Here is a 23,995-nt window from a genome sequence, read left to right as displayed (position 1 = left end):
TACAGTCCATGGAATTCTCCAGGCCAGAATACCAGAGTGGATAGCCTTTCCCTTCTCCAGGGGATCTTCCCAACCCAGGGACTGAACCCGGGTCTCCTGCATTGCAGGCGGATTCTTTACCAGCTGAGCCACCAGGGAAGCCCCACAGGCAGATATCAAAGCTTGGGGTCCCAGCCCACTTGCCTGAGGCTGTTGGCAGAATTCAGTTCCTTGCAACTCTACAGCTGGGGTCTCCACTTTCTTGCCGGCTCTCAGCCAAGGCCACTCTCAGCAACTAGAGGCCGCTGCCGCTTCCTGCCCCAGGGCCCTTTCCTCAACAGGACAGTTTGATTCCTCAGAGCCAAGGGACAATCTCGGTTCTATTTCACATCTCTCTTACTCTGGACTCTGACCCCAGATCTTCTTTTAAAGAACTAAGGGCTTCCCTGGTGGTCCAGTGGTTAAGAATCCACCTGCCACTGCAGGGGACATGAGTTCATCCCTGGTCTGGGAAGAACCCACGTGCTGCAGGGCAACTAAGCCCGTGAACCACACACACCACAGAAGCCCACACACCCCAGAGCCCGAGCTCCACAACAAGAGAAGCCCACACACCTCAACGAGAGAGGAGCCCCCACTCCCCGCAACGAGAGAAAGTCCATCCGCAGCAACGAAAGCCCAGCACAGCCAAAAATAATAAATAAGGAGCCCAACTGGTTGTGCCAGGCTGGTCTTCCATTTGATTAACTTCAAGTCAATTGACTGGAGACCTAAAATACATCTGCAAAATTCCCTCTCCTTTGCTGCATATGCTCCTCTAATTGTGGGAAAGCCATCCCATAATGTCTGTATAACCCACTCTCATTCAAGGGGAGGCACTTAGGCAAAGCGTGATCAGTGAGGGGTGTCTTATAATCCTGCCAACCACACACAGTTAAGGAAACATTCTGATGACAATTAGCTCTAGAGAATTTAGGGCACGTCCAAAGCCGTACGTTAACTTCCTTGCTCCCAGATAAGAAAACTTTGTCTCAAATGTTCTAAAGCCTTCCTACTCGAGTTGTGGTCCCTGGACCCGCAGCATGGACATACATCACTTAGGAGAAATGCAAAATCTCCGGCCCCAGCCCAGACCCAGGGAACCAGAATCGGCTGTGCTTCACCAAGACTCTCATGTGATTTGAGAAGCATTGATATTTAGGCCTGGCTTATCCTTAAACAAAGTAGGCAGATACCCACAGGAATTAGGAGCAGAGATAATGCTAAGTCCCTGTGCCTCTGATCGTGCCAGCCCTCTCAGAGTGGTTTTTTTTTTTTTTTTTTTCAGAGTGGTTTTTGAAGTTTTGAGGTCAGTGATTCGTAATCGGACGGTAATGATGGTGAGGATGGTGATGGCAGCTAACATTTCTTGAACACCCACCATGTGCCAGGCACTGGGTGAAGTCTTGACATGTGTGATTTCTTTTAATGTTCCCAGTACTTTACAAACTAGATATTATTATTTTCCTTTTAGAGATAAAGACATTGAGGCTTACAGATGTTCAATAACACCTCCAAGGAAATACAAACAGAAGTGGTGGAGCCAAGATTTGGCCCTCGTCCCTTTAACTTAAGGGTGATGTGATCTGATTGTCACAAGGTGTCAAAGCTACACTGGGAATCACAGACTGGGGGTCACAGGCCTGTTCAACATGTGGGTGTGTATCTTCCAGTCAGAGTGGTGGCACTGTCTTCCATTAAATGTCTTTCCAAGGGACAGACTCATTGCAGTGGGTCACAGGCCCTGTCACTCACAACCTCACAGATTTGACTTACTTCCTGGCCCCTGAACACACTCAGACTGCTGCTGCTGCTGCTAAGTCGCTTCAGTCGTGTCCGACTCTGTGCGACCCCATAGATGGCAGCCCCCCAGGCTCCCCCGTCCCTGGGATTCTCCAGGCAAGAACACTGGAGTGGGTTGCCATTTCCTTCTCCAATGCATGAAAGTGAAAAGTGAAAGTCAGGTTGCTCTGTCGTGTCCGACTCTTAGCAACCCCATGGACTGCAGCCTACCAGGCTCCTCCATCCATGGGATTTTCCAGGCAAGAGTACTGGAGTGGGGTGCCTTTGCCTTCTCTGACACTCAGACTAGCAATCCCCAATTAAGCCCAAGCACTCTTAAATTTCCTCTTGACGTGTCATGAAAAATTTGAATGAAATGGGTACTATCCCAAACCATTTTTAAAATAACAAAAGAACCCCTGCTCTCTAATCCATCCATTTCATCAAATAAATGAAACATCCAGAAACATAAAGTTATATGTCCAAGTCACATAGCAAGATAATATCCCGGTTTTAAACGGGGCTTTTTGGCCCATAATCAAGTGCCATGATAACTGACCTCCTATGTTTAGGAAATTATTTATGTTTCATAGGAGGTTCTTAACTCAAGTATGCTCCAGAAATGTTTCCATGGAGTTGCATACAGATTCTCAGATTTCTCTCTGTTCATGCTCCTGGTGAAGCAAATGCCCATTTAGCTCATGAGAGTCAATCAGATACATAACAGGTTCAGAACCCAGGTTCTGAGGGGAGACGTAGACGTTTGTGAAAAAAGAAATGTAATTTTTTCCCATCTGAGTTCACAGACTCCCAGAATTGTAAGCCCCTTCAGTGGGCCCCACATTAAGAATCCCTCCTCTGGGACTTCCCTAGTGGGCCAGGGGTAAGACTCCATGCCCCCAGTGCAGAGGGCCTGGGTTTGATCCCTGGTCAGGGAACCAGATCCAACATGTCACAATTAAGATCCAACCCGCTGCACCTAAGGAGCTCGCGTGTCACAACTAAGGCCCGGTGCAGGCAAATGAGCAGATAAACGTTAAAGAAAAAGCAGCCCCTGAGCAGTTTAATCAAGGGTGGCAGTGAGGAACACAGCAGGCAGAACGGAGCAGTGGATGTCGGCCTCGGCTACACATCAGAAGTGCCTGGAGAGCTTTAAAAACTAAAGATGCCGAGCCCCCACCCCCTCCAAGGTCCTGATGTAATTGGTCCCAGGTACAGAGAGTTTCAAAGCCTCTCCAGGTGATTTTAATGCTCAACCTGGGCTAAGAACACTGGAGCAGGTAGTCTGAGAAGCTAGAGAATCAACACCACCCTCATCACTATTTTTCTTGTGACCCCATCAACTGGCAACTTCCATATCCCTTTCATCTTTTCGCTGTCCTCTTCTTCCCTCCTTCAAGCAATGTGCCTTCGTGAGTGGGGAACAAAGTTGAGAGGAACCTGAGGTCTGGTTTCGACACTCATATACTCACTTGTTACAGCTGATTCGCCTCTGGACATGAGATCTCTTAACCTCCTAAGGAAGTGGTTCTCCAGGTCCCCAGACCAGTCACCTCAGCACCACCTGGTAACTCAGGAGCAGCACAGGTCCTCAGCCCCCTTCCTCCCTGGCACCTGCTGAATCCAGAACCCTGAGTGGGCTCAGCCATCATTTGAGTAAAGTCCTCCAGGTGATGCTGAAGCAAGCTCAAGTTTGAGAACCTCCTGTTAAAGGCACTGTCATGAACAAGTATCCCCCATGTACAGAGCAGGTGATGGTGACATAAGAAGACCGCCTGGGGCTTCTTTGATAGTCTAGTGGTTACGCATGTGCCTTGCAACGCGGGGTTCGATCCATGGTCAGGGAAGATCCCACATGCCACGGAGCAACTAAGCCCGTGTGCCAAAACCACTGAGCCTGTGCTCTAGAGCTCGGAAGCTGCAACTACTGAAGCCCGTGTGCACAGTCTGTGCCCCACAACGAGAAGCCACTGCAACGAGAAGCCTGCATACTGCAACGAAAAGTAGCCGCCACTCACGCAAGTAGAGAAAACCTGCACGCAGCAATGAAGACCCAGCACAGCCGAACATAATAAATCTTCAAAAAAAAAAAGCCCATCGGAAGCTGCACTGCATGCTTGCATTACTTCGGTTGTGCTATTGCTAGCTGCCACCTCTGCCATCCTAGCTCTGAGCATTCCTGATCACCCAGGTGTTGACTGTCAAACAGCCCGGTTTTGAGGGGCTGGTGGGAGTAGAGACACGGGGGGGAAGAGGGGGAAGGTCAGCTGGCAGCATGGAAAGGGGGGTCACAGACCAGCTGGGAACAAATGGGGCAGTAGCTGTCTTCATAGCCCCCTGCCCCATTCCACCTGAACTCCCTTCTTGCCCATTAGGATAACCAGACAGGTCAAAAAGTGGGAAATACAATTAAAACAGACAAGACTGTTATGAGGTTTGAAGGAAGGTACACCTTCTGTGATGCATGCGGGAGGAGCCCGCCTCACCACCCCTGCCTTGTTTGGAAGGCAGAGCTCAGGGAAGGGTGAACTGGGGGGCATGGAGGGCGCCCCATCACCCCACCACAGATAGTGAGCTGCAGGAGGAACTCCGAAGGGCAGGTCACTCAACGGCCTCAGTTTACCAGAAACTCAGAAGGATGACAAGCCCTGACCCGGGATCACACAGCATTAGAGGCAGAGTGGGGCCAGGGGCTCCCAGGGAGGGAGCTGGGAGCCAAGGAGAGGACAGGCTTCCAAAGCGGAGTTTGGCTTTGAGAAGGAGGACAGTTAACACAGAGAGAAAACATTCAGATGGCACCCCCTGTGCCTGGCACTGCACCAAAGCTCCATGTGGGTTGGATTCATACTCTGCTGGGCTTCCCAGGTGGCACTAGTGGTAAAAAACCCATCTGCCAATGCAGGAGACATAAGAGATGCAGGTTTAATCCCTGGGTTGGGAAGATCCCCTAAAGGAGGAGGAAATGGTAACCCACTCTAGTATTCCTGCCTGGAGAAGCCCATGGACAGAGGAGCCTGGCAGGCTACAGTCCATGGGGTGGCAAAAGAGTCGGACACAACTGAAGCCACTTGGCACGAATGCACACATCTCACCACTAGCATTATGATTTACAGGTGGGGACACAGCAGGAGCTAGAAGGGTAAAAATAAACTGCGTGGGTTACTTAATGATAATTGAAGGTAAAAATGACTTTATAGAAAATCATGCCCAGTTTTATCATTACATCACAGGAATAGAGCAAGGGATAAAGGTAAGCTTAACGTTTCCTGACTGCGGATTACTGGTGAGTTGCTGGCCTTTGGGTGGACCATCTCTATTGATGGTACTCCGGATTCATTCAAGTACAGGGTTCTTAAAAGACAGTCACCATAGGAACACACGCATGATGTCATACAGTTATAACAGGCACAGCCGGACTTGAACCTGGGCCCTTCAACCTCTGGGACTGGCACTTAAACACTCTGCCTGCTGCTCTTCCAAGGCGGCCAGAAGGTTTGGGGCTCAGCCAACCCTGAGAGCTCAGATGTTAGAAAAGTTACTCATACTTTGGAAAAGAAAGCATCCCGTGATCTTTCCAAAGAGGAAAGCCTCTAAGCTCAGTTTAAGTCCCAGAGGCACAGCCTCCCCTGAGCCAGACAGACCCTCTCAGGCATTCCTCCCCTATTCCTGATTCCATGGCAGTTTTGCCTGTCACTCCAATCACAGCGACAGTAAAGAATCTGCCTGCAATGCAGGAGACCTGGGATCGATCCCTGGGTCAGAAAGAGCCCCTGGAGAAGGGCATGGCAACCCATGCCAATACTCTTGCCTGGAGAATCCCATGGACGGAGGAGCCTGGCGGGCTACAGCCCAAGGGGTCACAAAAGAATCAGGACTGAGCGACTTTCACTCAGTCACTCCAATCGTAGAAAGTCCTTGGAAATCCTCTGATCCAGACCCTTTCTTGACAGATAGAGAAACTGAAACCGCAAAAGGTCCAGGTCACCTTCCCATGGGTGGGGAAGGTCACAGAGAGAGGGGAGCCCCCTGAAGGAGCCATCTGCAGTCTAGAGACATCAGGGAAGCTTCCTGAGGTTCCCTGGAGAAATGATGGAGCCCAGGCACCCTGACTCCCAGATTGAGCCCTCCACCCCCTTACCTGCTGCTCTGCAGTGCTCACCTGGAGCTTGTCTCCTGGGAAGGCTGCCAGGCCTTTCACCTTCAGTGGAAGCTCAGCGGTCGGGCAGGAATTTATATCCTCGTTGTCCAGGGATTTCCCAATCGGGCTTGCGTCCCTCCCCCGACTGGGTGGCTGTGAACACACCTTTTCCCTTCTCACTGAGAGCGCCCTCCGAGCTGCAGCTCTGGGTGTGTGATCACTCAAATGGGGAAGTGGCAAGGAAACTCTGTGAGTTTCCCTATTTTTTGTGACTCGCTAAAACTTGCGTACTTCCAGCTGCGAGGTGATTTTACAGGGATGTGTATTTTGCCCGGCCACAGTTCTGTTCAAGAGGAAAAAGAGGACTTTGGAACTTTAACCAGAGACAGAGTTGCTGTTTCCCCCATGGTGTCCTTCTGGGGGTAGAGAACCCCCACCCCCAGTCTTATGTGATGTTTAACTGTTAGTGAAGGAAGAAGGTGGTTTTTCCAAATATTTATTAGAGTTTGTGGGATTTGGCTGAGTAATCTGTACCCTGGAGGTAGAAATTCATGTCTGTGCAAGACAGATGGCGGTAACTCTCCCCTTAGGAGCAGTTCCTGGAGCTAGAAAGGATGGAGTCCCAGGGAGAGGATGAGCCTGGACCCAGGCTGGTGCTGGGGGATGGAAAGGAAAAACACCCTTCCAAATGTCCTTAAAAATCCCTGTTACTATCCTAACGGATACTTTCTGTCTGATTTATTCAGATACTGATGTTCTTAAAGGTGAAAATGCAGAAACAGAAACCTTTGTAGAGAAATCTTAGGAATTTCATACTCAGAGCAAATGGTTCCGAGTCAAAAGCACCCACTGACCCTAGTTTGATTCTTCTGCTGACAAGGAAGGTAAGGCTTCCCTGGTGGTAAAGAATCTGCCTGACAATGTAGGAGATGTGAGTTTGATCCCTGGGTTGGGAAGATTCTGCTGGAGAAGGAAATGGAAACCCACTCCAGTATTCTTGCTTGGTAAGTCCCAAGGACAGAGGAGTCTGACAGGCTACAGTCCATGGGGTCTCAAAAAGAGTTGGGCATGACTTAGCGACTGAACAACAACAAGGAAGGTAATTCTCGGGGGTCTCAACTCAGATGGGTAAATAAAATCTGAGAAAAACACCATGTTGGAGCAAGACAGAGACTTTGAGATGGTCAAATCCATCCTCCAGTTTAAAGCAGAACAAACTGAGGTCCAGGCATATGGGGTACCACAGGTGAGCTTACTGGATTAACTTAGTGTTTGTATAACTTCATGATGAGGTTCTTATGGAAGCTGTCTGTTTGTGTGAGGTGCTCAGTCATGTCTGACTCTGCGACCCCATGGACTGTAGCCCACCAGCTTCCTCTGACCATGGGATTTCCCAGGCAAGAATATTGGAGTGTTGCCATTTCCTTCTCTAGGGGATCTTCCCAACCCAAGAATCAAACTTGGGTCTCCGGGAGCTGGGAATACCCACCAAAAGAGTTTATTAGGCAAAGAGTAAATGTTACACTGTATCCCTGTTTAATCTTTTTCCAAGGACCAGTTGAAAGGAGAATATTTGTTTCTGTCCCTTAACTTTAACATGGTAAGATCAAAAAGTATGCTATAAATTTGCAGTCCAGCCAAAGAAGTTCCAAGGGTGTACATTCACCCCAGCAGGTAAATCTCACCAAACACCATCATCACCCCCGGATGAAAGGCACGTCAGGAACTGAATCCTCTCCATATTGCCACTGTGGTTAGCCAAACACACGAGTCCAGCTGACCCGCCTCTTCGGGATCCTAGTCACTGAATAGCACAGGGCAGCCCACATGAATAGTGCTGAAGAGAGGAACTGAAATCAGACCATGTGTCTTTCTTTGGCCATGCTGCAGGGTAACTGCTTATCTTATGATCCATAAAGAGGAATTTACAAACCTCAGTTTTTCTATGGGAAACCTTGATCCTCAAGCCACAAGAACTGTTTGAATAGTCCTTTTAAAAAAACTAATACTTCAGGGAATTCCCTGGCAGTTGGGTGGTTAAGGGGCTTCCCTGGTGGCTCAGATGGTAAAGAACCTGCGTGACTCCAGGCTTCCACTGCAAGGGAAAACAAGTTCAGTCCATGGTTGGGAAAGTAAGATCCTGCATGCCTTGTGGCCAAAAATTAAAAAAAAAAAAAAAAAAAAACTAATGCCTCAGACTCACAGCCATTCAAGCCAGTCTGCAGGGGCCGCAGCAGTGCAGGTTGCCCTCATTTTACCGGACTTTGTTTTATTTAGCAGATATTGCTTTTATTACACATTGAAGGTTTGCAGCAACCTGGGTTCGGACACGTCTAGGGGTGCCACTTTTCCAATAGCATTTGCTCACTTGTGTCTGTTTCACATTTTGGCCATTCTCCACAAGTATTTCACATTTTTCATTAGTATTACAGTTGTGATGGTGATCTTTGACAGGACTATTGCAAAAAAGTGATGACCCACTGAAGGCTCACATGATGGTTAGCATTTTTTAGCAAGAAAGTATTTTTCAGTGAAGGGATGTACTTTTTTTTAGACATAATGTTATTGCATGCTTAACAGGTTACAGTAGAGTGTATTACACTTTTATATACACTGCGAAACCAAAAAAAAAAAAATCCACGTGACTCACTTTATTGCGAGATTCACATTATTGCGGAGGTCTGGAACCCACCCTGCAGTACCTCCAGGGCTTCATTTCTGCCTCCTCCTTCCCGTGCAGAGTTTCTCCACCAAGTGATGGGAAATAAACACGGCACAGCATGTTCTGTGCCATCTCGAAACCTCTGAGGTTTGAGGTGAAGGTTACCCAGGATGTTTACTGCAAGGGTTGAAGCAATGAGTCTTCATCTTTTTAGACTCAGGAGGACTTTTCAAAGTCCGTTCTGGTTCAGAAATCAGCAGCATCCTCTGCAAACCTAGCAGCAAGATTCCCCCCCACCTCCCTTTTCTTCCTTCCTTACAATGATGTGGAGGCAGAGGTTGGAGGTGATGAGAGGGGAGCTGCAGGCAAGGATGCTGTGGCTTGGCCACTGTGATGTGTATTACAACATGGGCTACTGGTCCCCAGTTTAATGGGACAGCCTCTGCTATAGTATCCCCATAGACCCACTCATTCTTTTCTATATAATTTTATTTATTCATTTATTTTGGGTTGTGCTGGGTCTTCGGTGCTTTGTGAGGGCTTTCTTTAGTTGCAGTGAGCAGGGGCTCCTCTCCAGTTGTGGCACACAGGCTTCTCATTGCAGTGGCTCCTCTTGTTGCAGAGCACAGGCTCTCGGGTGCACGGGCTTCAGTAGCTGTGGTGCATGGGCTCAGTAGTTGCAGTTCCCAGGATCCAGAGGACAAGTTCAATAGTTGTGGCACACAGGTTCAGTTGCTCCGCGGCATGTGGAATCTTCCCAGATCAGGGATCGAACCCATTTCCCCTGCATTGGCAGGCAGCTTCTTACCCACTGTGCCACCAGGGGAGTCTCACTCATTCCTATCAGATCAGAGTTCTTTCATTTTGATTCAAGAAAATACGGGCATCAAATCCACAGGATTGATTTAGTAATCAGACCCCGTAAAACTGAAAATTCTAAGGCCTGCTCTGGTCAGCGGGACAATAAAAAACTCTATGTCTTATTCACAGAGGCAGGAGAAAAGTCATTCCCTTCCGATAAATACTTTACAAGTTAGCAAACTAAAAATGAAAATATATACTGCAAACAGGCTTCCGCCTCCTCCGCTACAAAAAGAGAGGGCTGAGTTCAGTGAGTGCTGTTATTAGTTTACTTCATCTGCTATATTAAGTCATCACCAACTATGGCTAAAAAAAAACCATCTGATCTTCTAACCGCTCTGGAGGTCAGAAGTCCACGGTGGGCTCCAGGAGGTGGCAGTCAAGGGGTCAGCAGTGCCGCGGTCCTACTGAAGGCCCAGGGGACGCTCCTTCTCTCACCTTTCCCATCTTCCGTAGTGGTCCTCACTTCTCCCCAGCACATCACCGTCTCCTCCCTGCTCCCAGCAGCAGGCGGCCATTTTTCTTGACCTTCTCTCTCACTTTTGAGGACTCTCTCGGCCCTATTTGTGTGTGCATGCTCAGTGGCTCAGTTGTGTCCAACTTTTGGCAACCCCATGGACTGTAGCCTGCCAGGCTCCTCTGTCCATGGGATTTCCCAGGCAAGAATACTGGAGTGGGTTGCCATTTCCTTCTCCAGGGGATGTTCCCAACCCAGGGACAGAACCCAAGTCTCCTACATCTCCTACACTGGCAGGTGGGATCTCTACCACTGAGCCACCTTGGAAGCCCCAACTCTATTGGGGGCCCACTAAAATAATCCAGGATAATCTTCCCACCTGAAAGTCCACAACCTAATGACACCCGTAAAATCCCTTTTGCTATAGAAGGTATCAAAATCACAGGTCCCAGGGAGGAGGATGCTGGCGTGTTTTGGGGACCATGGCTCACCGTCAACAAGCTCGAAGGTTCCTTTCCGTTCTCAGAGTCTGTGCCTGATGACGCTATACAGTGTGGGACACTGGTCTGCACACGTGTGGCCTGGAACAACGCGGTTCCCATCACACCTATGGGTCCAGGTTGTCTAGATGGTGTGGCTTAGAGAGAACACACAGAGCACTTGAGAGCTACAGGAGAGACTTTGTTTTGTATTCAGTTCAGAAGAGATCAGTCTTCATTGTGGAAAGGCCTGTTCTTCCCAGCTTGTCCTTGGCTTCCTCCTCCTCGCCCCGGTTTCAGAGACAGACACTCAATGGGATGAGGACACGAAGGGCCACTGCCCATTCTCCCCTCCAACCTGCCCATGGGGCCTGGAGCATGGACAGAGGCCAGCTGGACACTGGACCCATGTCATGCTGATGCTCCCTCCCCGGGGCGCCCAGCCCAGACTCCCCGGTCCTCCTTCCACAGACCAAGCCCTCCCCCTGCGCGGGCACGGGAGGCTCCAGCAGGCCCCTCCTGCTCTGATTCGAGGCCTCCTGTCCCATAACTGTACCCCTGCCTCCCTTAACCTTACCCTCCACCTTCGGGCCAGGGACACGGGGCCAGCACTGGGGATGTGGGCGGTCCAGGAGAAGACCCCTAGAAGCCGAACCCCCAGGGCACTGCCAGGTCACTTGTGGAGGACGAGCCCTGCTCCCTGCTCAGTGGCAGGGATAAAGAAACACTCCATTGCCTTGCAACCAGAAAGAGGAAGATCTCATCACAGAGACTTGATTTCTGTAATGAGTGACACAGGATTATTCACCGCATGGGATTCCACTGCTAAGAATCAGCCAGGCGTCCGCCCACCCAGGGTAGGAGGACGATGTGCCACTGGCAGCCCTCCTTACCTCCCAGTCTGGTCCAAATGGAAAGGGAAGTTTCCAGATCTTGCCTCCCCATCCCACACCACCCACCTCCTTTGGCCTTGATACCCTGCAGTCTCCACAGTCCGCCCCCACCCCCGCTCCCGCTGCATCATGGGACCCTCCTTTGCTTTCTAACAATCACAGTGACACACAGACACTTGCTCAGCTGACACCCGAGTGCCACGTTTCTGGGAAGCAGTGATGGCGGGGCCTGAGTCACCCTGCCGGCCCCGGGTGCACCCACGGCCGGCTCATGCATGTGTCACGTTACATAAGAAACCCCACCTGGGCACGGCACCTGCCAGCCCTCCCAAAAGGCATGCAGGCTTCGGGCTGAGCCAGCTTTGATTTGTCGTCTTCGGGACACTCCAGCCCCCCAGGCAGGCTGTCACAGGCGGGCTCCGCAGGCTTTGGCAGCTGGAAGGAAGGCTCTGGTGCAGTGAATCACACGAAGAGATTCCTTGGTGTCCCGTCAGGAGGTACCTTCCATGTGGCTCTGGTCACCCCCCTGCCCCAGCACACCCCACACTGTTACACTTGTCCCCTGAGGGCTTGTAAGGGGTCTATGACCTCGCATGGCAACAGCTGGTCTCAGTCCATGAACCCTGAGCAAGGGACCCCCTTCCTCACCTATAGAGGAAAAGGAAGGGGATACCCCTAATCTGGCATCGGAGAGACTGGCTGAGCTTGGAGGACAAGAGGCAGTGACACCCCAGCGCATAATTTATAGACCAGACAGTGCTTTTAGGAGAGAGACTTTAAAATGGATCTGAAGCTCAGAGCCAACACCACTCCCCACTGCCCATTTCTCTGCGAACCATCCTGGATTAACCAAGTCTTACATTAATCAGGTCTGTGTTTTAGCTTTGACATCTGGGGCCTCTCTGACCCTTCCGTGGACTAGCCAGTTCCTAGAGGTTCCAACCACAAACCCACAAATGTGCCTCTCAAATACAAACCAACCAGCCCAGAGCCCACACCCCAGCCACCCCCAAATGTGTTCCCTGCCATGCGCTCAGTTCCCCCCTTTGTCGTCGTTGCTATCGTTCAGTCACCCAGTCATGTCTGACTCTTTGCAACTCAATGGACTGCAGCATGCCAGGCTTCCCTGTCCTTCACCATCTCCTGGAGTTTGCTCAAACTCATGTCCGTTGAGGCGACGAGGCCATCCAACCATCTCATCCTTTGTCGTCCCCTTCTCCTCTTGCCCTCAATCTTTCCTAGCATCAGATCTTTTTCAGTGAGTCGGCTCTTCATATCAGGTGGCCAAAGTCTTGGAGCTTCAGCATCAGTCCTTCCAATGAATATTCAGGGTTGGTTTCCTATAGGATTGACTGGGTTGCTCTCCCTGCAGTCCAAGGGACTCTCAAGAGTCTTCTCCAGCACCACAGTTTGAAAGCATCAGTTCTTCAGGGAACCCATTTCTCCCCCAGATAGAACGCCTTTTGAAGCACTCCAATCTCCTCTGGGTTGAGAAAAGCAGAGAAAAACACTTTTTTCTCTATCTTGTCAGGGCTAACCCAGAGCTCAGCGAAGGCCATACCAGTATAGAGGGCATAGCAAGTGCCCCAGCTGGAGGAAGGGGGACCAAGGGTCACGGCTAGGAAGCAGAGGGCACTGGCTCAGCAAGAATCAGGGAGGCTGTGACCAAGCCCTGGGGCAGGAATTCTCAAAGTGTGGCCTGGAGAACATCAGAGCATCCTGGGAGCTCGTTAGAAACGCAGATTCTGGGGACTTGCCTGGTTCAGTGGTTTGGACTCTGTGCTTTCACTGCAGGGAGCACAGGTTCAATCCCTGCTTAGGGAACTAAGATCCTGCAGGGCACATGGCGAGATCAAAAAAAATAAATAATACCCTAATATTCAGAGAATGCAGATTCTGAACCCCCACCTCAGAGCATTCAATCAGAAACTAGAGGAGGGGGCTTCCCAGGTGGCTCAGTGGTAAAGAATCTGCCTGCCGATGTAGGAGACACAGGAGACATGGGTTCGATCCCTGATATGGGAAAATCCCACGTGCCACAGAGCAACTGAACTTTTGTGCCACAACTATTGCACTTGTGCTCTAGAGCTCAGGAACCGCAGCCACAGCATCACAACTGCTGAAGCCCACGTGCCTAGAGCGTGTGCTCGACGAGAAGCCGCTGCACTGAAAAGCCCATGTACCACAGCTAGAGAGTGGGCCTCCGCTCACTGCAACCAGCGAAAAGCCCGTGCGGCAACAAAGATCCAGGGCAGCCAAAAAATCAATAAATAAAATTACTTTTCCAAAAAAGAAACTAGATGAGGGACTGAACAACTGGGGCTAGGGAAACACCCCCCAACCCCCAGACGATTCTGATGTGGACAAAACTTGAGATAAGCTATTCCAGGGGTTCTCGTCTCTACTGCCCATAATAGGTGTCTGATGAATATCAATGCCAGGACACTTCCTCACCAATGAGACCTGGACAGGAGAGGTGGGGCTGGGCCAGGCAATACCTTCAAGTTCCCGCATGGTCTCTGTACCACCTGCCAGGGTTGAGAGCTGCTGCCTGAGGACTTGGACTGCTCACAACCACCAGGGCCATATCTTTAGCTCCTGCAGGGGGCAAATACCAACAAGTAAGGAAATTCCAAGCATGATTCATGGAGCACAGGTCCTAAGAAAGACACAGGTGAGGCCGGGTTGCAAGGCTTGATCAGAGGGGTCTGGCAGACAGCTGAGCTTCCAGATCTAATGGCCAGCCAGGGGGAGCAGACCCCAGATCACAGCCACTGAGCTCAGAAAAGACCCAGGTTGGAGGTGGCAGCTCATTCGTTCGTATTTGTTTTTCTAATATGTTTTTGAGCACCTGCCCCAAGTCAGGCATTATTTTCAGCCCCAAGAACTCACATTCTAGCAGAGGAAAATGACAATAATAAAGGAGTGAAAGCCTGGGACTGACATATGTACACCATTGACACTATGCATACAATAGATGACTAATGCATAGCACAGGGAACTCTACTCAATACTCTGGTGCTGCTGCTGCTGCTGCTGCTAAGTCGCTTCAGTTGTGTCCGACTCTGTGCGACCCCATAGGCGGCAGCCCACCAGGCTTCCCCGTCCCTGGGATTCTCCAGGCAAGAACACTGGAGTGGGTTGCCATTTCCTTCTCCAATGCATGAAAGTGAAAAGTGACAGTGAAGTCGCTCAGTCGTGTCTGACTCAATACTCCATGGTGATCTAAATGGGAAGGAAATCTAGAAAAGAGGGGATCCGTGTATACGTATGGCTGATTCACTTTGCTGTACAGTAGAAACACAACATTGTAAAGCAATTATAATACAAATTTTCTAAAAAAGGATTTGCTAAAAGCTCCATTTCCTGGAAAAATTGGCAGGTACTTGAGATGCTAACTGGAAAAAGAAAAATTAAAAAAACAAATTCTTTGTAAAGAAAATGTTATGTTAATGGTTCACTTTATAACAAGCGAGATGCTGGGTCAATGCCTGACACTAAGGTCCTCTGAGCAGGACAATTCCCTCCATGAGAGTCACTCATATGCCAGTTCTCGCTGGATCCAGTCTGGCAACTGGGATTCATGCATTCTCACCCGCAGAGTCTGCAGCACCTCACCTTGGGGTGTCTCAGGCTTGATCTGGCTTCACTAACCCAGTAAAGGTAGTACTGGCACTTGAAACAGGACTCGGGTGAAATGTATTCTGATTCCATCTGTACCAGAAAGGGTTGCTAAGTGAAAAATAAACAAAATTATAGAAAGTACACGTTATATATGTTGGAAAAACAGCCACGTGCCATAAAATGAGGACGCACTGATGGCAGATCATAATCAATTCTTTCTTCGGAACACTCTGTTGGCCTGGATCTATTTCCAGAGTGAACCTGACAGGCTTCCAACAGCCTTCAGTACATGCCTTTCCCTTCCACTGGAGCTGGTGTGCTTCTCAAATCCAGGACTGAGAATCATCGGGCAGGAAATGGTCCCCTCCCTGAATCACAGGTTCATGCCTATCTTTCCAGCGGCTGGATGGAGGAGTAAGACTCCCTTCCCTAATACTCCAAGGAAGCACCACTCACCCCACAGTGGCCAGGAAGACCATGTCTTAGGATCACACACGGGCAGACCTGCCCTCCTAGGCTTGGACCCAGAGGAGTCGACCCAGGAAGGGGTGCCAAGGAATCCCACCTCCAGAGTCCGATAGCCCTGGTTAAGGGACGGGGAAGAATCCGCCAGGTTCTGTGTGATTCAGTCAATCTGCTATTAATCCTCGGGCAACTGTAGCACTCCAGGGTTTCCCCATACAGCCCCAAGTTCTGGTTCTCCAGACCCTGAAAGACAGAAGGAGGCACTGGATCCGTTCTAACAAGCCTCAAGGAGCTGTCCAAGTTTGGGCCACTTTGAACCAAGTTCTAGTGGAACTAAGCAAACTGTTCATTGGGGCTTCTTTGGCCAGAATGCCTGGGGTTTTGTTCTTGTAGTTGAAGATTTATAGACCCACAGGTTGTCAGAGTAGGAAGAGGCTCAGTTGCCCCTGCCCAGGGAATCCCCCCGCTTTGTAGATGATAAAGCCCTGTTGGTGGGATTTCACCAGGCTGAAGACTGAAGACTGAAGCTCTCCCTGGCTCTCTGAAGAGTATCCAAGCCTCACCAGCTTTGAAAACAATTCTTTGAAAAAGAAGAATGAGAGAGTTAATTCCAGATCAGGCTCAGGGCTCTCTGGAAGCAGTCAGCCACAAAGATTGACACTGAACTCCATGCCAGCCTCCCTCAGAGCCACCTCCAGGTCCTAATTCAACTTCACACCCTCAGCAAGCGTCTACACCTCCTACAGGTCTGTGACCATGAGGAGGGATCATGATAGGAGTTACTCTCTCTCCCAGGGCACCTACGAAGCTCCTAACTCTGTTCCAAGCATGTTATTTACATATTCACTTAGTTAATCATCCCAACAGCCCGGTGAGGTTAGTATTATGATGCACTGGGTTGTCCACAGAGTTCCTTCAGGTTTTCCTGTAAGATGGTACAGAAAAAAATCTGAACTTCTTGGTCAACCCAATATTATCTGTTCTGCAGATAAAGAAAATGAAGTATGCAGATGTCAAGTAACTTGTCCAAAGTAGCTCAAGTTATGGGTCGAATTCTCTTCTTCCAAAAAGATACATTGGACTCCTACCCCCCAGAGTAGCTCAGAATGTGACCATGAGGCAATCAAGTTAAAGCAAGGATATTGCGTGTCTGACTCTGTGATCCCATGGACTTCAGCCCACCAGGCTCCTCTGTCCATGGGATTCCCCGGGCAAGAATACTGGAGTGGGTTGCCGTTTCCTCCTCCGAGATGAGGTCATTAGGGTGGGCCCTAATCTAATGTAATTGGTGTCCTTGTAAAAAGTGTGGACACAGAGATGGGCCCACCTGAGGGAAGACAATGTGAAAACAAAAGCAGGAGACAGCCATGTGAGTGGAAGGACACACCTTCCAGCCAAGGGAGGCCAAGGATGAGGGCCAGCGACACTGGAGGCCAGGAGAGGTAAAGAAGCACCCTCCCCTGGAGTCACCAGAGGGAACTTGAGCCTGTGAGCACTTTGATCGCTGACCTCCAGGCACCAGAATGGAGATGCTCATTGCTACAGCTCTAAACCACCCAGGAGAGTAGCTGGGGTTGGGGATGAGCCTCCACCTTGGGCCCTGTGGCTCTGGAGTCCACACTCCCAGCCCCACCACCCAGGGGCTGTAGGGGGAGCTGCCAATGTATCACAGGACACAGTCTAGCCCTCATGCCTGGGGGTGGAGGTGACAGCCGAGAACTACCGCTGAGAAGAGATCGGCCACGTGGCTCTGATGGCCATCCACAGCCTCAGAAGATTAACACACACCAAGAAAGACAGCAAACGCCTCCAACAAGACTGAAACCACCCCCTCACTTCCCGGCGTGTAGCAACAGAACTATTCACTCCAGAATGTCACATCCCTGCAGACACGGGAGGGGTTTGTTTACCATCTCCTTTTTCTAACTTGTATTTCACTCTGCCAGTTAAGCCTATCACATTCCATCAAGAAGCGAGCAGCTCTGCTGCTCCTCCCAAAGTGGAATGAGGCCAAAGGCACCATGCCTTCCTAGGTCGGGTGGGTGAGATACCCTCTCCACACTCACCCTCCTCAAGCCCGCTCACCCCTCAGGGTTCAAGCCAGGTCCCACCTCAGCATAGCACAACGGTGGGTGCCCGATGAAAGCCCAGCCCCCTCCCTGCCCCTGGAGAAGAGTCTGTACCCTGACCCTCGACAGTCACCCAGAAACGAAGGCACAGATGCTCAAGTTGTATCAGTCACTACCTTACCTAACGCACATTTACTAAGAGTTCAAGGAGCTGAAATCTTTCCTGACGGCTCAGCGGTTAAAGAAATCTGCCTGCAATGCAGAAGACACAGGAGATGTGGGTTTGACCCCTGGGTCAGGAAGATCCCCTGGCGAAGGAAATGGCAACCCACTCCAGTATTCTCGCCTGGGAAATCCCAGGGACGGAGAAGCCTGGTGGACTACAGTCCATGGGGTCGCAAAGAGTCAGACATGACTGAGCATACTACAGCTTTCTGCTGGTTAGTGGCCAGGCATGATTCCTAACCTGTCTGGGTCTGCTTTCCCCTCTGTACATCAGGACAATAACAACATCTCTCCAGGGTTGTTGCAGGGTTAAGTCAGCTTGTAGCAAAGTACCGAGCACAAGCGAAGCACCCACCAAATGCCAACAAGCACACCAAAACTAAGCCCAACTTATGAGCATCCCGGGTGCAAGGAACTAGCCCACAGTGCAGTGATTCACGGGACTGAAAGACCCCTGGCAGGGGGTGAGATCCCCCTGGAAACAGCACTGTGTCCCCGGGGCTGAGGAAGTGCCTGCCCACCCCCACTCCTGGCCACACCCCCAGGGCTAGGACCTGCCTCCTGCAGACGGAGGGGATTTAGGGAGCCCAGGCACCTGGCTCAACGTCGAGTCAGCCCTGCCAGGCCTCTGACCTGGTTCCTTCCAGGCCCTCCTGCCAGGTCAGGCTGGGACCTGCAGGGGCTGCTCCCTGGCTGTGCACAGGCATTCAGGTTGTGGGTGGCACAGGAGAGAGGCCAGAGCCAGGAAAAACGGGGCAAGTGCTTGCAAGGCAGTGACCTTTGTGGAAGGCAAAGTGGGGGCTGGGAGGGGTGAAACGGGCCCTGTTGGCCCAGCCACATCCCTGGGCACCTGCCAGAGTGACCCTGGTGCCTAGCCCGGCCTCTGGGGACAGGTCCACAGACCCCTGGTCCCGATGACTCATGATCAGCTCCACCAGCACCCTAGTTCCCACGAAAGGAGACAGAGAGCTGATGTTTAAGAAGCCCATTTGGTGGTAGGACCAAAGGAACTTCCTGGATGGTGACATTAGCCGAGACAACTCCAAAGACCGTGATGCCGGCAGCCCCCACCACAGCCAGCTACGAGGTTACAGTAAAAGCCAGTCTAGGACCAACTCTGCCTCACACACACACAGACGTTGTTGAACTAAATGCATTCGCTAGCCAGCAAGGACAAATGATGTTCATAGATTCTGTTCAGTAGGCTCAAGAAAGTTCTGGTGTGCTGCTGACCACCTGGCGGGAACACCCATTCAAGTCAAGGCCAAGCCAGGACTGGGTGGCTGGAACCCACCTGTGATCTGGGATGGAGTCAGGTGAGCAGGCATCATCTCTGAGGGGAGTCCGATATCCTGTTTATCAGGAGTGAAGAATGTTCATCTCAGCAGCAAGAGTCCAGGACTTGGTCAATTGTTATCAAGAGGTCACTGTTTGCACTCAGAAGATCCATTCTGACACACATCAAGAGGTCACTATTTTCCCCTCAAAGATCCATCCTGACATTCTGTTGGTTGTTGATTGCGACAGAGATGGGGCATGGCCTTTTCACTAGAAGGCCAACTGACCTTTGCCCTGACCTCTCCTGACCAGAAGGCATGCAGGCCCAGAGCACAGGTTCGTCTTAGAACCTCACCCAGACTCCCAGACGCCCATGTGGTTTCAAAGTCAGGTATCCGAGGCATGAGAGGAGGTTGGCCTAACCCCAGGGGTTCCCACCAAAGGCACAAACCTGAATCTAACCGCAGGCAGACACCAGACAGAGAGCAGGAACCTTCCACAGACGCCCTCAGCCACACTCTCCTGAAGGGTAAACAGCGAGAAACACAAAGACAGACGGAGAGCTGGTTCCACAGAAGGAGACACGAGAGGACAACCAGATGCTATGAACAACTGCTCCATCGGGGGTCACTGCGACAAATGGGAGAACGGGCATGAGGTCTACAATTGGATAAAAATATCAGGCGAAGGCCTTCCCAGGTAGCTCGGTGGCACAGAACCCGCCTGCAATGCAGGAGACATAAGAGATGCGGGTTTGACCCCTGGGTCAAGACGATCCCCTTGGGAAGGAAATGGCAACCCACCCCAGTTTCCTTGCCTGGAGAATCCCAAGGACAGAGGAGCCTGGAAGACTGCAGCCCAAGGGGTCACAAAGAGTCGGACGTGACTGAAGCGACTTGGCACACACGCACGCATCATGTGAAGGACCTGGTTTTGATCATTTTGCTGTGGTTATATAAAAGGATTCCTTGCTTTCAGGACATGGACCCTCAAGTATTTAAGAATAAAAAGACATGCCCACAACTTACATTGTTTTTGGTACCATAACTTTTTAAATCTTAGAATATTATATATATATATACGTGTATATATATATATATATATATATATATATATTCTTATATTAGCATATAATAGCATCACCAAATCAATGGACATGAATCTGAGCAAACTCTGGGAGATAGTGAAGGACAGGGAAGCCTGGTATGTTGCACAAAGAGTCAAATAAGACAGCGACTGGACAACAAGAATTGTTATTCACAATTTTGACAAGAATATTATTTCACATCAGTATACATCGAGCTGGCTCATTCTTTTTTACAACTGGCAGTGTTCTCTTAAATAGATGTGCCATACTGATTCAGTCGTATTGGTAGTGGGCGCTGAGGTTGTGTTCTTCTTGGCTTTCACAAGCAATGCTGCAGGAAGAATTCCTAAGGGAGACACAGTGGTGCTCACCTGAGTATCGTCAGGTCCTCTATCAACAGGAACTACATCTCAACCCAAGGACAAGTTCCTGGTTATAAAACTATCTGGTCACCTCTTCCCAGACTTCGTCAGCATTGCATCACACAACATACTCATAAATGGTTCAGGAAAAACCAACGCAAACATGCGCAAGCAAACACACACACTCATAGGGGAGACAATGGAGAAGGATAAAACAAACACAATGAAATGATTTGGAGAATCTGGATGAATCATGTGGAAGTTCTTTTTACTATTCTTGCAACTGTTTTTCTAAAGGCAAATTTATGCCAGATCATTTTTTGAAGTTAAAACTTGACACCTGTAATTCTATCCACACCTGGCTGGTCTTCTCAGCTGCTGGTGGGCCTGGCCCTCCTCCTGCAGTCCTCAATCTTCCGCACGTACCTGGGGCCACCCCACTGTGGGCAGCCAGGAAGGCTCGTGCCAGGTTCCGGAGACTGCCTGCTCGAGCAAATGGCTTTCAAGGGCTTCCAGGTCTCTGAAATTCCCAGGAACGCAAAGTGACAGGCAGGACTCCCACTCATTTTTCTTTCTTTTTTTTTGGCTGCTCCATAGCATGCGGTGGAGCACATAGCGCCCCCACCAGGGACTGAGCCCATGCCCCCTGCAGGGGAAGCACAGAATCTTAACCACTGGACTGCCAGGGAATTCCGGGACCCCACCCTCCTGAAACTGCCTCGTCTCTCCCTGCCATCAGGGCCCTGGGAAGTACCCACTGAAACTATCCCTCAAGCCTTGGGTTGCGCCCCCACCCACCACCCCCAATCTCATCCCAACTCCAGGAATTGGGAGAAGTTCTGAGTCAGGAGTCCTCCGAGCTGGCCCTGCCCACTCTGTTTCAGGTCTGGCTGTCCGTCAGATCCAAGCTTTTGTTTCCATAAACAAAGACCACTCAGATGAGAACAAGCCAGGGCTCTTTATTCATAGCTGGTTACAGCAGGGGAGTCAGTCCCCCTCGCTTGGTTTTGGCAGACACAAAGGCAGGCGGAGGAGTGGGAAAGCTCTGTAATGGGGAAAGGGGCGCTCCAGGGATGCCTGGCTGGAGGCCGTTGCCCCCGCACTAGAAGCTGGGCATCCTCTGTGGCTGGCCAGGCACGTGTATTTGGCTTTCCCTGGCCCTAATAGGAAGCAGGGACAAAAATCAGGGCTGCTAAGACCCTCAGAAGCATTGACTCTTTGCGACCCCATGGACTGTAGCCCATCACACTCCTCTGTCCATGGGATTCTCCAGGCAAGAATACTGCAGTGGGTTCAGTTGTCAGTTATTAATCAAGCCCTGGCCATTCGGGACCAGTCGTTTCAGGGGTTTTAGTTTGGCTGCCGGCTGGCTGCTACAGCAGTACTCTGACTTTCAACAAGGCTGACAGAGATAACAGGCTGGCTTCTGGTTGCTGCAGACTGTGGGTCCGTTTTGTTTTTATATGTTAACTTGTATTTTATAATATATATTCTGGACATTGTTCCTGCATGCGTTCAGTCTTGCATTTCCAAGATCAAAGGTGATCTCAAATTCCAAATTTCAACCCATAGCTGGAAGATTTTTAAGGAGCTAGAATGACCAGGTCCCTGAAAGGTGCCCACAGCTGGGTTATCCAGCCAAAGATACTGCAGCGTGAGCCCCAGGAGTTCGGGGCTTCTCCTTAGCAGCAGCGTCTCTCAGCCCCCGAGAGCAGCTGTTGCCCCGGCATCTCCACTGAGCTCTGGAGCCAAGGTTCCAGCCCTCCAGCAGGTCCTCCCCTCAAAACGCCCTCACTTCCTGGTGGCTCACTGTTCTCATCACTGTCAGCCCAGCCAGCCCACTCCCTGCCCATCATGTTGGCCCGGGTCTCGGGAGTCAGGCCCAGGCTTGGGCAGGAAGGATGACCGCATCCTCACTCATGACAGGGCCCTGCACACCCTTCTCTCTCCGGGAAGGGTTTCAGGTGTGCGGAGTTCGATTCTGTCTTATTCCGGAAAGTTACTGTGTCGTGATGGTCGTGACTGCTGCTTTTAGTCATTCAGAGTCTGAAATACTATCCTTAAACTCACCTTCCAGGCTCCTCCCTCCTTTCTGTTTTTTACTTTTCATTGTTTATCTTTTATACCTTTGGGGGTTTTTTTAACTTTTTATTTTAGATTGGCACAGAGTTGATTAATGTCGTGTTAGTTTGAGATGCACAGTTATACACATACTTGTATCTATTCTGTGGGCTTCGCTGGTGGCTCAGTGGTAAAGAATCCATCTGCTAATGCAGGAGACACAAGAAACGTGGGCTTGATTCCTGGGTTGGGAAGATCCTCTGGAGAAGGAAATGGCAGCTCACTCCAATATCCTTGCCTGGAGAATCCCATGGACAGAGGAGCCTAGAGGGCCACAGTCTGTGCTGTTGAAAAAGAGTCGGACAAGACTGAAGCAATTAAACAACAACATGTATTCTTTATCAAATTCTTTTCCCATTTAGGTTGCTACATAATACTGAGCAGAGTTCCCTGTGCTATACAGTAGGTCCTTGTTGGTTACCCATTTTAAACATAGCAGTATGTACACGTCCAACTGGAAAGCTGTCCCTTCCCTAGTAACCATCAATTCTTTCTCTTTAAGCCTGTGAGTCTGCTCCTGTTTTGTAAATAAGTTCATTTGTATCGTTTTTAATTCTGCATATAAGGCTATCATACATCTATCCTTCTCTATGCGACTTACTTCACTTCGTGTGATCATCTCCAGGCCCGTCCATGTTGCTGCAAACGGCACTATTTCATTCTTTTTTTGTGGCTGAATGATATTCCGTTGTATATCTGTACCACATCTTCATCCATTCCTCTGACGACGGACATTTAGGTTGCTCCCGTGTGCTGGCTATTGTCAATAGCACTGCAATGAACACTGGGGTGCATATATCCTCTGGACTATATTTTTATGTAGCTATAAGCTTATGTAGCTATAAGCTATAAGCCCAGGGGTGGGATTGCAGGATCATATGATAGCTCTGTTTTCGGTTTTTAAGGAACCTCCATACCAGTCATCTGCATACCACATCTCCAAACCAGTCGGACTTGTAGTGAATCTGTGGTGCAGACACCCAGCTGCACAAATGTTCCTACCAAGTCCAGACCAGCCTCCAGGGTCCAGCACCCAGGACACTTGTCCCATCAATCTTAGATGAAGGAAACTTCACACTTCTCAACTTCTCCACACCAAATAACATCTGGCCCTGAGTCTGCACCACCCCCACCCCACCAACCACAGGCACATACCTCAGTCAGAGCTGCTGAGAAATTCAATCTCAGTTGAGTCTGGGATCAAACAAGAATCCACAGGAAGGACCTCATTGCCAATGTCTTCACTCTGCCCCGAGGCCACATGAAAAGCTTTCTCTCTCTGGACAGATAAATCCAGGCCCCAGAGCCCTTCATCACTTTCAAAGTCATGCTGCTCCATACTTGGTATTCAGGGACACCTGGGGCCATCCATCTGGAGTGGGTAGCCATTCCCTTCTCCAGGGGATCTTCCTGACCCAGGAATCGAACCAGGGTTTCCTGCATTGCAGGTGAATTCTTTACCAGCTGAGCCACC

At 50.2% G+C, this 23,995-nt stretch overlaps 1 protein-coding gene across 2 annotated transcripts in view; it reads right to left on the bottom strand.

Moving 5' to 3' along the window:
• IL1R2 (interleukin 1 receptor type 2) overlaps nt 1-6,005 on the bottom strand; it is a 38,969-nt gene extending 32,964 nt beyond the window's left edge. Inside the window, exon 1 of one of the 2 annotated variants that reach the window (XM_010809815.4) lies at nt 5,939-6,005. The gene's annotated coding sequence lies outside the window, so the exon portion shown is untranslated. 2 annotated transcript variants of the gene reach the window in all.
• Nucleotides 6,006-23,995: the final 17,990 nt, after the last annotated feature.

This window comes from Bos taurus, chromosome 11 (assembly GCF_002263795.3).
Source record: "Bos taurus isolate L1 Dominette 01449 registration number 42190680 breed Hereford chromosome 11, ARS-UCD2.0, whole genome shotgun sequence".
In the NCBI taxonomy this organism is placed as follows: Eukaryota; Metazoa; Chordata; class Mammalia; order Artiodactyla; family Bovidae; genus Bos; species Bos taurus.
This window is presented reverse-complemented; position numbering and strand designations above follow the sequence as displayed.